The sequence below is a fragment of the Eumetopias jubatus genome, unplaced genomic scaffold (assembly GCF_037043125.1).
Source record: "Eumetopias jubatus isolate StellerSeaLion01/CBP00866 unplaced genomic scaffold, mEumJub1_p1.0 scaffold_4, whole genome shotgun sequence".
Lineage (NCBI taxonomy): Eukaryota > Metazoa > Chordata > Mammalia > Carnivora > Otariidae > Eumetopias > Eumetopias jubatus.
Window position 1 is genome coordinate 183159857 of NW_028274810.1, and position 17220 is coordinate 183177076.

Below are 17220 nucleotides of genomic sequence, written 5' to 3' on the forward strand. Positions count from 1 at the left end.
AAAACAGTAATTTGAATTATGAAATAAAGTTATGAGCAGGAGACCCAGCCCTACAATTGCAAATTTAAGTAGGTATTTAGCATTCAGTCCATTCGTAGATTTATTTCAGGGTACCAATAAGTTATAGCGTCAAATAAAGACTGCTGAATGGAGTACTTGGTCCCAGCCTGGTAATGCCCCACAAATTCTAGGAGACCCCAGCAGGTCCTCTTTTCTGGCCCTCAGAAACCACTTCTGTTTAATGAGTCACTGTAATAAATAAATGGTTTTTCTACCCTACTGCCCATTGGAACCACCTACAGAGATTTTTAAACATATCAATGCCCCTAGAAATTTCCAAAACTGTTAAATTGGACTCTGGTAAATGGGTCCTTGGCACCAATAGCTTTAAAAGCTCCCCAACTGATTCTAATGCATTGCCAGAGTTGAGAATTACTGGATGAGTGACATGATTTCTATGTTCTCTGTCAAAAACTAGGTTTCTGGGGCACCTGGGTGGCTCAGTAGGTTGGGCATCCAACTCTTGTTTTTCACTCAAGTCGTGATTTCAGTGTCATGGGATGGAGCTCCACATCAGGCTCTGTGCTCAGCAAGTAGTCCGCTTGTCCCTCTCTCTCTCTGCTTCTCCCCCTGCTCACTCTCTCTTTCTCAAATAAATAAATAAATACAATCTTTAGGGAAAAAAAACTAGGTTTCTATTTCATGGGGCACTTCTCCCTCAGACTCTCATTCCAAAAAGAAAATCCAGAATAGCACAAGCTTCCTTTTGTTTTCAGCTGTGAGATATACACATGCAAAGACACCGCACATAGAGGTCAAGACTGATATTTTAAAAGGGGAAATGCTTTCAGACTTTAAGTGTGACCCTTAACATCACAATGCCTTGGTTTGTTTTAGGGAGAAATTCTAAATTACTTCTAAAAGGTATCTAGTGTTTTCAGGTGCACTGTAAGTTCTTCAGGTGTGCAAAAAGAAAATGAAAAGTGGACAGAGCCTCTGGCCAGGGACAAGCACTGTCTGTGAGGCCAGCACTCACGTGGGAAACTAGCTCTCCACGGTGGTGGCCGTCTTGCTACTAACCTTTATGCCAGTGGAGTGAGCAGTTTCTCTAAATACAATAGAACCTCTGCCACTTTGAAGATAAGCTCACACAGGCTGCTTAAAACAATAATTCTGTACTTTCTTTCCTGTTTCTAGATTTATTTTAAGTATTAGTATAAAATGTCAGAGCAGCTGATAGCAGCCAGATCAGTTTGTATAAAACTCAACTGCCTGTTTGTAGTATATTACAGCTATATTTGACACAGGAAAGCACTTAATCATGCATGCTATCAGCACACCACACCCAGCTTTGTGAGGACCCTTGGAGGCTATGAGATTTATCACTGTGAACTTGAACTGGATGGACAGGCCCTAATGGATAATGCAGGCTGCTTCTGAGAAGTTAGGGCTAAAAGTGTACCATCCACAACCCAACTGCCAAGAGAAAGGTCAGGAATGTAAAGCCACCTCCCAGGAATGGCCTGAGTGCATCCCACCTATGCCCTGACTTTTATCTCAAGTTGTTGAAATTTTGTGAGTTTAAATCTGATGACATTGTGAGAACCTCCCCATGCCCCATTTTGCCTTCAAAATTGCTTTTTGTGAGGGCCCCTAGCCACATATTTCTCTTCATGCCAACTGATAAGTGACACTGCTTACATGGAAGAGGCTAGCCCTTGCGGGGCATTTGCCACCCTGGTAGGGGCTGGGCGATCATTTCCTCCATTTTCCGTATTGAGTTGACCAAGGGGAGACTGTGCATGGGGAACCCCAATCCAGAAGTCCTGGCTCTACATCCTTTCTTTTAAATGTGAAGTGTTTGGGCCATGTGAGCTGGTGTTTGCATTTCACTAGAAGTCAAGAAATCTGGATTCCACTCAGTTTCAACATTCTGTAGTGAATATGCAACCTTACCCAAATCATCTCTGACTTTTGTTTCCACCTCTGTAATGGGGATGACTGGGGATGTACCCAGGGAAGATGAACCCAGATGGGGATGCACATCTCAGAGGATTAGAATAGAATGAATAGGAAAGTATCATCATTTTTCATTAAATATTAATATTATTACATACCTGTTTGGAATTACACTCTGTAATCAGACTGGCTGGTCACAGCTCCACTCTTCCAAGGCACTTACTAAATTTCTCCTAGCCTCACTTACTTCAATTGTAAAATAGCAATAGTAGGATCCATAGATTTTTTTTTCTTTTTATTATGGACATTTTCAAACATTTTTTAAATTTTTTAAAAATGTATTTGTTTATTTGAGAGAGAGAGAGAGTGCATGTTCACACAAGGGAGAGGCAGCGGGAGAGAGAAAATCCTCAAGGAGACTCCCCACTGAGCACCAAGGTCCTGCTGAGGACCCGGAGATCATGACTTGAGCCGAAATCAAGAGTCAGATGCTTAACCAACTAAGCCACCCAGGCACCCCTCAAACATATTTTTAAAAAGTAGAGGGAATAGTAGAATGAACCATCATGTATACATCACCTGTCCCAAGCATTTTTTCCTAAATTCTTTTACACCAAATCCCAGGCATCATGCCATTTTCACCCATCTTTGACTAATTAGGATATATACTTTCTAATATCACCACCATGCCATTGTCACACCTAGCAAAATTAACAATAATTCTTTGTCCTCTGATAGCTAGTCCATAGTCAATTTCCCTGATTGTCTCAAAAAAATATTTTTACAGCTGGTTCATTCGTTCAGAAGGCCAAGAAAATCCAAATGTTGAATATGGTTACTATGTATCTTGAGCCACTTGTATTCTTTTTTTTTTTTTTTAAGATTTTATTTATTTTAGGGGCACCTGGGTGGCTCAATCAGTTAAATGTCTGGCTTGGGCTCAGGTCATAATCTCAGGGTCCTGGGATGGAGCCTCGGGCTCCCTCACTTCTCCCTATCCCTCTGCCACCACCCCACCTTGTGCTCACTTTCTCTGTATTTGTGGGAGCACATGTGTGCAGGGGGAGGGGCAGAAGAAGAAGGAGAAGGAGAGAAGAAGAATCCCCACTGAACACAGAGATGGGGGCATGGTCTCACGACAAGACTCTGAGATCATGACCTGAGCCCAAATCAGGAGTTGGTCACTCAACCCACTGACCCACCCAGGTGCCCCTTAAGCCACTTGGATTCTAATAACCATTCCCTCTCTCTCTTTAAATCACAACATTGTTTTGTTGGAGTAGCCTTATCATTTATCCTGTGGAATGCTCCACCTTCTGGATTAGGTGGACTGCTTCCTTCTAGTGGTACTTAACTTTTCTTCCCTCCATTTTCCATATCTTGTAGGTTTGATGGTAAGGATTACATGAGTTAATATTTGTAAAACATTTAGCGCATGTATTAGTTTGCTAGGGCTGCTATAACAAAGTCTCACAAACTGGGTAGATTAAACAAGAGAAATTTATCCTATCATATCACAGTTCTGGAGGCCAGAAGTCCATAATCAAGGTGTGGGCAGGGTTGGTTCCTTCTGAGGGCCAGGAGAGGACATGCTCCAGTCCTCTACTCCATCTTGTAGATGGTCATCCTCTCCCATGTCTTCACATCACTTTCCCTATATTTGTGTCTGCTTCTGTGTCCAAATTTTCCCCTTCTGTAAAGACACCAGTCATATTGGATTAGGATCTAAGCTCATGACTTCATCTTAACTAATCACATCAGCAATGACCTTATTTCCAAATAAGGTCACATTCTGAGATGTTGAGGGTTTAAACTTCAACATGTAAATTTTGTGAGGACACAGTTCAACCCATAATAGCACAAAACCTGGCACATTGTAAAATTTCTATAAATGTTAACTAAGTTGTCAATAATGTCATTATTATTATTATATTATTACTCACTTAAGGATTAAGTGAGTTAATACATGTAAAATATTGAACACAAGACTTAGCACAGAGTAAAATTTCTATAAACATTAGCTATGAAACTGTAACATGTTACCTTATTAAATATTTAGCAATTTTTTTAAGATTTTATTTATTTATTTGACAGAGAGAGACACAGTGAGAGAGGGAACACAGCAGGGGGAGTAGGAGAGGAAGAAGCAGACTCCCCACTGAGCAGGGAGCCCGATGCGGGGCTCGATCCCAGGACCCTGGGATCATGACCTGAACTGAAGGCAGACGCTTAAGGACTGAGCCACTCAGGTGCTCCAATATTTAGCAATTTTTAAATACTAATTGCTATACGTGTTAGAATGTTACTTAATAGCTTATTCATACCAATTTAAATTCATAAGACTCAATCAGAATGAGCCACAGGCCAAATAAATTTTAACAGGTAGGGGGACAGGAACGGGGAGGCCTAGAAGAAAAGAGGCCTCAGTGGGCACCTGACAAGCTCTGAGGCCAGCTCAGGGAAGGTCAAATGGCTTTCCTACATTACCAGCTACACAACTCTGGGAAAGTCCCTTCCTCAGACTAAGTTTTCCTTTTCTCTAAAATGATCAAACATGAGATATTCTCCAAACCCCTTTTCACAAAATTCTAGGTTTAGGGTACCTGGGAGGACCAGTCAGTTAAGCAACTGACTCTTGGTTTTGGCTCAGGTTGTGATCTCAGGATCGTGGGACTGAGCCCCAAGTTGGGCTCCACGCTCAGTGTGGAGTCTGCTTAAGATTCTCTTTCCCTCGCCTCTGCCCCTCCACCTTCTTTAAAATAAATTTTAAAATCTTAAAAAAAATAAAATTCTAGGTTCTATAAGGAAAAGGATGATGAAAAGCATAGCAGGCAACTGCCATTTATAATTGCAAGGAAGTTATCTTACAATATTAGTAGTATCAGAAAATTTTACTAATTATAAGGCAGTAAATCATTCTTAAAATGCACTAGAAAAAATTATTTTAGCAAAAGTAGTCAAGTTGACATGTGTCAATCTTCTTTTATACCTCTATTTTTTTTCACTTTGGTTTCTCCCTAGTTGTTTGTTGTGTTTTGTGGTTTGTTTGTTTTTTCCCTATTTCACGGACCATTTGTATTTGAAATTTTTTGGCTAATGGTGTTGTTTGTGGTTATTTCTTTCCCGGTTTTTAAGCCTTTAACCAGTTATTTTCTTTGTCTCTTGTTACCACTTTTTTAATCACTAAGCTCTCTTTCCTGACTTTTCTATTCCCCTCCCTTGTACATTTTTTCCCTCTTATTCATTTCTTTCTTCTCTCATCTGGATGAAAGAGCCAAAGTTCTTTTGGTATAAAGATGGAGTCACTTACAGCATCCCAATGAGATTTCATGCTGAAAAATCTCTGCTTACCTTTGTCAGACGAGAGCAGTAACACAGAAAGTTGCATGGCTGGGAGGAAGACACAAGAGCTCAGCGTAGAACCAGAGCTCTTTAGAACTTTACATGTGCCCAAATCTTCTGCCCCACATCCAACAGAAAGTCTTTCATCCCCTGCTGCAACATTTCTCCTCTGGGGGCAACTCTACTAGGAAGCTCCGCTAACAGGTGTATTAACTGCCCAGTAGCCCATTGGGAAGACTGGTAGATGGGCGTGATAAATCAGGAGCAGATCCTGCTGTAGGGCCAGGAGAAAACACAGCCTTTCATGATGTTGAGCATTTTCAGAAGAGTGATAATACCCTTTCAGGTCATCAGAAATGCTTACTAATTGAGAAGAAAGCCTCAAGTCTACTGAGGGTTCTTAACATCTTTGCATTGTCATTGCCATAGTGAGAAGGGCTGAAGGGCAGCTGCAGGGGGATGTGGAGAGAGCGGGGACAGTGAGTTTCCAGCAGTGGGAAGAGTGGGGCTGCCCAGACCAGGAGACCCATGTAGGGCACTGGAGATATTGGGCCATTGCTGTGGCACCTTTTTCTCCTGTTCGCATCCATCCCCCAGGAAGACTTTTGACCTTGTTAGCTTCCCTAGTAGACTTCTTTCCTGAAAAGACAGCTCCCTTTAGAAAAAATTACATGGCCTTTCTGTCTCAGACCAATTTCATTTGCTTGGACAGTATAAGGCAGTGCTTCCCTAAAACCTGATTACCCTGGGTAAACTGAAAAGCCAAGATGATATAACCAGAGTTTGGCAACTCTCCAGATATGAGGGGTAAATGATGAGGAAAGAGTCAAAGACAGTATCAAATTTCTAATTCAGAGCTCCTAGAAAGATGATATACCATATAAAGAATAGGAAAAAGTAGAATCTGTCAAAGTATTAATAATCTCAGAACTTCCCTCACCACCAACCCTCTATTTTAATTTTTTGTGGTAGAGGGTCTATTGGAAGTGGTCCATAATTGCAGGGGCCATATTTCACTTCCATGTTCCTTTAGAAATATGGAAAGAACAGAGTTCAGTGTTTCCATTTGTTTTTCTTTCATTTTTAAGGACATTAAAATCTTTTTTGGCTCTGCCCCTCACACTTTCCTCTATGTCTCACTTGTCAGAATTATGTCACCTGAATTTTCTTATATCTGTCACTAACAACACAAATAATATTAACCTGATAGCTTGGACCAATCAAGATTCAACATTCTGGGAACGCCTGGGTGGTTGGTTAAGCTGACTCTTGATTTTGGTTCAGGTCATGATCTCAGGGTCATGAGATCAAGACCCACAATGGGCTCTCCGCTCAGCTGGGAGTCTGCTTCTCTCCTCGTCCTCTCCCTTTGCCCCTCCTCCTGCTCTCTCTCTCTCTTTTTTTTCTCTTTTCTCTCAAAATAAATAAAGAAAATCTTAAAAAAAAAAAAAGATTCAACACTCTATACCTGGGGGAGGAACCCTGGATGCCAGACACAGAAACAAAATCTAGATTCTGTTATCAAAGGGGAAAGAGGGGGAGAAGTGTAGCTGTTAGGTGGACAATCAACGGGATTTACTGCAACATGCACATTGTTGCTGGCACTTTTACTTGAAGCAGTTTAGACCCATCCCACAGATGTTTAGACAGATCTAGATCTGGACAATGAAATATCTGAGAGTCTTCCATTGCTTTGCAAAAGAAAGAAAAAGCACCATTATTATGTGCCAAGTACTATGTACCAGGCACTTTGCTGAGCATTCTAACTAAGCCTATTAGTTCATTTAGCTCTGCAAAGTGAATGCCTTATCCCCATTTACACAAATTAAAAAAAACAAAAACAAAAACTTTGCTTCAAGGAAGGTAACATACTTGTCAAAGTCGCACAGTCAAGTGACAGAGGTGAGAGCCAGCCCAGTCTTAGGGTCAAAGCCCCTACTCTTCCAGTATACATCTCTACCATGTAATTTCCAAGACAAGCACATGGAAGCAAAGGCAGGTAGGGTCTCTTTGTGACAGTGGGCTGGGGAGAGGAGAGTTTTATGCCCTCCCACAGGTACTGTGCTGCTTCAGAATATGAGGCTAATGGTAGAGGTACCAAGAAGTCCTAGAGCTTGTGCAGGGATTGCTGCTGGCTGTTTGAGGACCATTTGGTAAACCAAGAGTTAAAGTGGACAGGGCTTCCATCTCTTTCTGCCCAGGAAAGGTGAATGCTCAGCATTGCTGATTGTAATGGGAGAAATAGGGCTGACTTGTAAAACTCTCAGACACATACACTAGGGAGTCAGATTATTTCTTAAAACTTTGCTTTAGGAAATCTGAAATCCACTCTGTAGCCATCCAAATTACAAATCAAGGCTAATGACACAGTTTGTGTTGCACTCCACAATGAACAAAGTGTTTCCATGTGCAGTATCTTGTCTGTTATCCCCTCTCAGATGATGAAATTTAGGCTGTAAACCAGCGCTGTCCCAGGGAACTTTCCATGACAATGGAAATGGACCTGTCTGCCCAATACAGTAGCTACAAGCCACATTTAGCTACTGAGCACATGAAATGTGACTAGTGGGACTGAGGAAGTGAGTTTTTTAGTTTAAACTAATTGTAGTTTAAGTTTAAAGATCCACGTATGGCTAGTGGCTACTAAAGTGAGCAGGGCAGTGGTAGGTGTTGAGTGACTTATGCAAGTTTAGTGCTTTAGTAAGCTCGACAACTCTATTTGTGGTAACACATTGCAAAAGGAATTCTTCCTGGGCTCCTTGAGTTAATTATCAACCTGATTTAAATGTTGGAAATTAAATTCTGTTGTGAAAACTTCTCAAGTATGAATTCGATAAGGGGAAGGAAACAAAAATAGTTGAACTGAACTTTCCCTTATGTCAGTTAGGTCTGAATTTGTTGGGCAATGGGAGCATAATATATATTCCATCACCTGAGTGAAGTTTTCCAGTCAGGTTGTGGGTAGAAGAATGAGCTTCTGAACCCAATAGCATAGGCAATTGCATAAGATAGCCTATTCACTGAGGGGCACAGCCATAACTGTCCTTCACCTTCTGAGAAAAAAAACAGAATCAAAGTCTCCCTTGTAATTTACTCTGATAACCATAAATTCCAGAAGGTTCTAGGCACCAAACAGAAATCATTATCTGACACGACTCCTGTATATCAACACCGGTTAGGCCCAGTGAGGAGATTTAGAGAGAGCAGGAGGAGTACAGAAAGTGATGGGCTTTCATCTGTGAAATCTCATGCTTTAACAAAAAAAAAGAGAGGGGGAAGGGGTACCTGGGCGGGTCAGGCAGGTAAGCATCCAACTCTTGGTTTCAGCTCAGGTCATGATCTCAGGGTGGTGGTTTCAAGCCCCAAGTCGGGCTCTGTGCTCAGTGTGGAGTCTGCTTGAGAGTCTCTCTCTCTCTCCCTCTCTCTCTCTTCCCCTCCACTCTTCCCTCCTACTTATGCCCCCCCCACTCCACTCATGCTCTCTCTCATGCTCTCTCTCTAAAAATAAATAAATAAATAAAATCTTTTATAAAGGGGAGTGAGAGAGGAATAATTAGAGCAAGTCTCCCAGGGAAAATATTTCATCCATTTTGAGGGTGTAAGTATAGTCCTCTATTAATTTAAACAAATCCTTCATCCTGCAATATGACAAGGACCATCATCCCACTCTTTGTAAGGCCTTAGTTACTATGTCTTTATCTGGACTCTTTGCCTACTAAGGGATTTTGGAAATGGTTGAGAAAATCTGCCAATGACAACATCCACACCTCCCCCTCAACCATGACCTTTAGGAGGCTCTGGTTGCCCTGTTGCGTGAAGTTGAGGGTTCTCAGAATGTACATTCCTATCTTAACAGCGTGCCTTCAGATAGGTCCCTTCCTTCCTGAACAGATAGAAGTGTAGTTTAGCTGGGCAGGTGACCTTACCTCCACCCCAGATTTAGTCAGAAAATTCATTTCATCACCATTATTAATAGCTGGGTGTGCTGATGTTTCCTGAACATGATAAGAACCACACAGACTCAGAAGGAAACAAATCCATGACTCGGCACTTTTCCCTCCTATTCGACTGCATTAGAAAGGTTCCTACTGGACCTACAGATAGCTGTGGGGCCCTGGACTCTTGGCCAATGCCTGCTTGAAGATCTAACATTGTGCGATAAGGATGTGCAGCCACTAAAATTCAGAAAAATAGTAGATAGTTTCTGTGTAATACTACTATCTCCCCCTCTGGCTACCTAAGAGTGATGAGCAGAACTGCTTAACTTAATTACAGTGCCAGTTTCTGTTTCCTGAATTCCAATTGGTTTGCCAAAGGGATGGAACCTAATGTTTATACTGTGAATTGTGTACAAGGTGTGTGTGTGTGTGTGTCTGTGTGTATCTCAGATTAGCCTTTTTTTCTCCCTGTGAGATAAGAAATATTCACCTATTTTAAAGATGGGGAGGCTGTGTTTCAGAGAGGTAAATAATTAGCCCAAGATCACACAGCTAATTAGAGAGATCCAAAATTCAAACCCTGATCCATCGGTCTTCTAGTGCCAAACTGCCACCCAGGCAACATGTGTGCCTACAAGCAGGGCACCCACTGTTATGGACTGAGTTGTGTCCTCCAAGACATATATGTTGAAGCTCTAACCCCTAAAGTGAGTATATTTGGAAATATGGCCTTTAGAGAGGTAGTTAAGCTTAAATGAGGTCATAAGGGTGGGGCTCTAACCAGATAGGACTGATGTTCTTCTAAGAAGAGAAAGAGACATTGAAGATCCCTCTCTTTCCAAGCACACAGAGAAGAAGCCATGAAAACACAGAAGAGAGTTAGTTTCTACGAGCCAGAATCCAACCCTGTGGGCACCTGATCTCAGACCTCCTGCCTCCAGAACCGTGAGAAAATAAATGGCTGTTGTTCAAGCCCCCTGGGCTGTGGTTCTTTATTATGGCCACCCTAGCAGACTAACAAGCCCAGCTTGGGGCCTCCAAGACTTTCTCTTCAAAACTCCTCATGTAACAGTCAGAAAGATATCATGCCCTAAACCCACATCCCACAACGCCTTCCTTATCACCCACCTGCCCTCCAGCAGGGTCAGGGCTAAGGTGAGGAGGGTAAGGCACTTTCCCCAGGCACAAAAAATCCCCCAGTAATTTCCCAGAGACACCAAAAAACTCAGCAATTAAGACAAATAACATGTTTTAAATCAGTTAGTGCAAAAAATCCATGATGCTTTTGTTACTTTGCATGTTCACCCACAGCTAGCCATGGTTGAGAGATATTTGTCCCTGGGTTTTCAATATAAGTGGTATCCCTGTGAGTGAATCCCAAACTCCATTTTTGAGATAAAGGAGCTACACTTTTTTTCCATGACAGATTATTTTTTAAATTTTTTTTTAAGTTTTTATTTATTTGAGAGAGAGAAAGAATGAAGGAGCACTAGTGGGGAAGGGGCAGAGGGAGAGGGAAAAGAAGACTCCCTGCTGAGTGAGCCCCACGCGAGGCTCCATCCCAGGACCCTGAGATCATGACTTGAGCTGAACCGACTCAGCCACCCAGGCGCCCCATGACAGATGATTATTAAGCTGTCGATAATAGTCAAGTTTGGGCTGATTGTTGACTATGTTGCAGACTTTGTCCTGGGTGCAGTGTATAATGAGCAAGGGAGATGTAGCCAGCTCATAGGGAGGGCAGTCGGCAGGGGCACAGAAACAAGTAAGGGACAGTATCAGTCTACAGTGCTTGAGCTCCAAGGAGGCATATGCGAAGGAGAGCGATGATGGAAACACATAGAAGACTCGAAAGCCTGACGGAGGGCATCAGGAAAGAATCATGAGGGAAAGAGTCATCTCAGTTTGCCAAATGACAAGGGCAAGGAAACATGGCTCCAGGCATAGGAGAAGCATGTATAAATCCTCCAAGAGGCTTCTGTTGACAAGTGACAAGCATCATGGCATCGAAAGCTCATGACATCGTGTAAGGCAGGTGTGCTTCTTTCTTGCATACTAGTCCATCAACAAATTCTGTGGGTTCCACGTCAGAACAGATAGTCCAACTACCTTTTTTTAAAATTTTATTATGTTATGTTAATCACCACACATGACATCATTAGTTTTTTTGATGTAGTGTTCCATGATTCATTGGTCCAACTACCTTTGACAAGTCCATTCCTAGCCCCCAGCCTGAGACTCCTGATAAATCTGATCATGCCACTTCTCTGGCCCAAACCTTCCACCTGTTTCTCATTCTTACTTGGAATAAAGTCAAATAAGTCAAATAATCTGCCCTGCAAGGCCCCCATCCCATTAGCTCTCTCACCTCATCACTTTATAACAACTCTATAATTTATTGTTTATTGTTTGTAACCCCAATTGACTGCCCAAACAACCACCAGAAAAACTGGATGGTCAAGTCAAGTTTATTAGACTTAATGCAGTAAGGGAGCAGACCACCTTGACAGAATATAAGTAGTATTTAAAAATGAAAAGTTACAGCAGGGTATTTATAAGGGTTTCGGGTTTGAGCTAGGTGATGTCAAATATGATTTTGCAAGGTGGTAAATTGGCTAGAAGTGGGCAATTTATGAAATATTAGCCTAGACCAAATGGCTAAGGACCAGATGGCTTTACCGGGAAAAGCAAAATGAGAGTCTCATGGGACTTGGTAAATGAACTATTAGTCTTGATAAATAAGCCACTATTTCCTAGTACTGTTTAGCACATGAACTGAGAATTATTTCTGTTTCAGTTCTCACACCACAGAATGTAAGCCCTCCATGAGGGCATAGATTTATTTCTCTGTTTGTTCATTTTTATCCTATCTTCTATAAGAATGCCTGGCACTGAGTAGGTATCAATAAGTATTTATTGTATGAAAGGATGAATGTTATTATTCTGATTTTTAAAATAAGGAAACTGAGGAGTGCCTGGGTGGTTCAGTTGGTGAAGTGTTAGACTTTTGGTTTCAGCTCAGGTCATGATCTCAGGGTCGTGAGATCAAGCCCCACATCAGGCAGAGCTGAAATATTATTCAGCCTTAAAAAGGAATGATATTCTGATACATACTACAACATGGATGAACGTTGAAAATGTATGCTACATGAGGCAAGCCACACACAAAAGGACAAATATTGTGTGAATCCATTTATATGCAGTACCTAGAATAGTCAAATTCATAGAGACAGAAAGTAGAATAGTGGTTACCAGGGGCTGGAGGGAGAGGAGAATGGGAAATTATTGTTTCATGGGTACAGAGTCTCTGTTTGGGATGATGAAAAAGTTCTGGAAATGGGTAGTGGTAATGGTTGCACAACATAATGAATATATTTAATGTCAATGAACTGTACAGTCTAAAGTGGTTGAAATAGTAAATTTTATGTTTTTTGTATATTTTACCCACAATAAAATAAACACCCTAAGTGCCTTAGTCTTTTATTAATGCTATTCTAGCCCCCAAATAAAATCTTGCAATCACCAATCACTATTGAGCCTGTTCATGGTGAGCCCAGATGGGTACCTGCACACACAGCAACTTGCATTACAATACAAAAGAGAATCCTGAGTTTAGGGAATCCTTTATACTGAGCAGTAGGCCTGCCTGCCCTTTGCTCCCCAGGGAGACATTATCTCTATCATCCAAGGATATCTGCTATGTAACTATCCTTGAAAAGACAATCTGGAACATAGGGCAGTTAATACTTCTGCAGACAAGATTTGCAGGAACTCAAGAGATCCATGGAAAACTGTTTCCCAATAATATTCACCCCTCATTTCTGTACCATCTTGGTTTCTGGTAAGTTTTCCCGTAAATATGCCACTCTGTCATCCTCTCCAATTTATCTGACCAAGAGGTTGGGATAAAACCCATTCAATTTATCTCATATGGCATTTCGTTAAAACTAATGCCTACAGGACTCCAAGCAGCAGGATGAAGCCAGTACTGACCTCAACCATGCCCCTTAGGATCTTGGATCCAATGAGGCTGAACAAATCCCATATACCACCTGGGTCTTCCATCCAAGTGGCTTTCTCTTTAACTTACTATATTGATCTTTTAACTTGGCCCAAGGCATTAATCCAGGTACGGAAGGAGGAAGTCTATGGTAATTCTGTCAATCATAACAATCTTGGCCAATGAGTTTAGATTGGCTTTCAAGGATGAGGCCATATCATTATTCACTCCAGCTAAAATCAGGGGCAGATCCCACGCCACTTCTAATTGGATGTCTCCCATCATAAGAAAAACTGCTCGTGGGGTGCATATAAATAGCAAGCAAATTATCCTCCAAGACACTCCCCTGAGAACCAAGGTATGGCTGTTTGGGGAGAGATCTCCCCAATTGTTTGAGAGCTACATGACCCCCTGATGATATTTCCTTAAATACTGGAAAGTGTCCTATGACCACCCTTAGACGTGAAGTCCCCGTGTTTTCATGAGAAAGGCAAATTAACACCTGCCTTCCAGACTAGACGTACAATACTAAGAGTACACATAGTGCCCCCAGAAAGAAAGTTTATCATTGTTGGGGCCATTCACATAAGACCTCCATCATCGGGGTGTATGTGAACATTTTGACAATGCCAATGACACAGCCTCCTGGGCAGCCCATATGGGTCTCTGTTCAGTTTGAATAATTGAGTCCAGTCATTATTTTTAAAATGAAACCTGTCCTGTTTGTACATGACACCAGAAGAGCAGTATTCATTCACCCCACAGAATGATGGAACAATGGCTCCAGGAATGGGGATGCGAAAGCAACCCACTGGTGCCAGCAAACGTTTTGCATGAGAGAGTCTTCCTCTGCTGCTCCCAGTAAATTTCTCAGTAAGATTAAAGTACATGATGATCAGTTGTGTCAGAATCACCTGGAGGAAGGTGGCAGACCCAACTGTCTTAAATTTAAGTAAGTTGTAACAGTACAAAGAAGCTGCACCAGAACATTTTCCCTTTTGAGAGAGCCTCCAGAGAACAATCACTAATGTCACTCATCCCCCCTCAGGAGGTCTCAGGTGTTCCTTCCCCCAAGCACTCAGGTTTTTGCTCTCCCTCTAACATTACCACAAAATCAGTGTGGACTCATTCTAGTACCTATAACTTCACCCTTTTTTCAGATATTTCACCATTCAAACCAAGATGATTCTCTGGAAAGGTCAAGTACAAGAGGGACAAGGCACTTTTATAAAATGTACAAGAACACTTGTGTTAATCTGCTAGGGCTGCCATAACAAAATACCACAGACTGTGTGGCTTTTACAACAGACATTTATTTTCTCCCAATTCTGGAAGCTGAAAAGTCCAAGATCAAGGTGCCAAGGTTGTTTGCTGGTGAGGCCTCTCTTCCTGACTTGCAGACAGCCACCATTTCAGTGTATCTTTACATGGCCTTTCCTCTGTTCTTGAGCAGAGATAGATCTCTGGTGTCTCTTCCTCTTCTTATAAGGACACCAGTCCTAGTGGATTAAGGTCCACCCTTATGACCTCATTTAACGTTAATTACATATGTAAAGGCCATATCTAAAAATAGAGTCACATTGAGGGTGAGGACGTCAACATATGACCTGGGGGGGGGTGCAGGGGGACACAATTCAGCCCATAACAACACTTATTCCCCAACTTTGGTCTGGGTGGGCCACTATAGGAAGAATTGGTAAGCAGTGTACTCAATCATGTGACCATTATCTTTATCATCTAGGGCTGTGTTAATCCAACAAGAGAATCCAAGTGGAGGAACCTGAACTATGTGTGTATAAGGCCTTCCTTTTGGCTGGCCTGCCCCCAGGAAGTGTGCCACCAGGCCAGCCTAGAACCACCAATAGGTAAAAGGAAGGAGCATGATGCCCAGTTATGATAAGGGAAGTATCCCAAATTTTTAAAAATAGGTCTATATAACTATTGGGAGGCAACTCCCTAGGGTGTCTCTCTGCACACTTTGTGAGCAAAGGCACTGGCTCTCTTTGTTCTGGACTCTTTTGTCCAGAACATTTCTCTAGCATACAGCCCTGGAGGATAAAGATTATGTCTCCCTCCAGAGCAAAGGACAGCTATGTTAACTTTCCAGTATAATAATGCTTCTCTCTAGGGCAAATATCAGGCAGTCTCATTGCCCATTATTAAAGACTTGGGCTCCTTGAACTTGGGGTTCTTTTCATGTATGCAACCCATTGCGTGTGCAGATTTCACCTGCCCCTCATCACATTGTGGGAATTGGGCTCAGGTACTCTGACAACTGCAATTGCCATAAGAAGCAAGTCCTCCCCCTCTGGGACCCATGAGTCTCACATCTTCTGCCAGCATCACTAAAATGAAAGCAGGCTAAGTTTTTAGTTTGCAAGTAGGATAAACGCTTCGCAGTTATTGATGGTCACCCCCACTACCTCTTTTGTCCTGATCATTACCCAGGAAGCAGCCGAGGAGAAGACCACTCCTCTCTGGGGACTGCCAAATTCAGTGACCAGACTGTCTCACCAAGGTGTGTGGACCAGGTAAAGGGGAGGGAGCAGAGTCAAAAATTTTTTTCTGTCGATTTTTGAGGAGGCTGTTTCAATACTCAGCCACACAGGATGCCTATGAGTGGTGGAAAGCACAGGAGGTCCGACAAATCCTTGACTGGAAGCACGGTGTTGAGCAGCTTTTGCAATAAAAGGCTCACCATTGTCCCAATGCAAATGGTCCATAAAGCCAAACATAGGGCATGGATCAGTTTCACAGGCCACAATGCTCTGGCAGGGGTTGATGACTGAACTAGAACAAAAACATCATAACCTCAAAAAGTATCAACAGCAGTGAGACACCACCAACAGCCCTGACAGGGCTCGAGCTTCCAGTGTAGTCTATCTGCCAGGAGCAGTCAAGGGCAAAGGTCCCGTGTGATACAGTCTCCCATTTGTAAGGGGAGAAAAGTCAGGTGGTTAAAGGGTAGAAGACTGAAGGTTGTTCTGGAAAAGTTTCAACAAGGCTGACAGTGAGTCCAAGAGGCAAAGTAACCCATGAGAGGCATCCCAGGAATGGGTCTTAGAATCCCTGGTATGCTCAGCCATTGGCTGAAAGCAGCCATGGCCATTGCCTTCTGTGCGAATGTAGACATGAATAGCAGAGCTCAGCAAATAAGGCTGTGTCCAACCACACTCTGCAAGTAGAAAACCTAAGAGGTGCATTTTTATAGCCACCACAACCAATTATGGTTAATAAAAAGGATTCCACATTAAATCACATTATAAGGGAAAAGGGGACTAAGATTCTGAAATAGAAAAAATCGAATAGCAAAACTGCAGATGCCTATCAATATCTATATGAGTATTGTGAATACGTAAAAGGAAAAGAACTAGACAGAGTGTCATATATGGTGTCAATCTATAATACATAAATGCTTATACTTTAAGAAGATTCCATGAGGAAATAAAAACCATCTTTAAAGCTCCAGAGAGAAAGGTACATTAATATGCCTGTAAGTTTTTTCAATGTGATAGATCACTTTTTTTGTTTTCTTGGTAACCACAAACAGCCCGAGGGATTTCTTTTGGTCTTTTCTATTTCTGGGACTCAGACAAGTAGAAAGAAGGAGCAGGAAAACACAGCCCCTCCCCTTCTCATGGCCCAGCTGGAAAAAGTCTCCCTTGGGCTGCGTGGGACCAGGACCTGGTAGAGGGAGAAAAGGGGAGCAGGGGGTGCAGCAGACCCAGAGAGTGCAGGCACATCATAATATCTTATCACATACCCAACTACATGTCAATTATTTTAAAGACCTATTGAGATATAATTCATATATCATAAAATTCACCTATGTAAAGTATACAATTCCATGATTTTAGTATACTCACAGAGCCGTACAACTAGTACCATGATCTGAATTTAGGATAATCACATCACCCCAAATTTTGAAACCCATTAGCAATTATTCCTCCAACTGCCCTCACTAGCCCCAGCCCTAGAAAA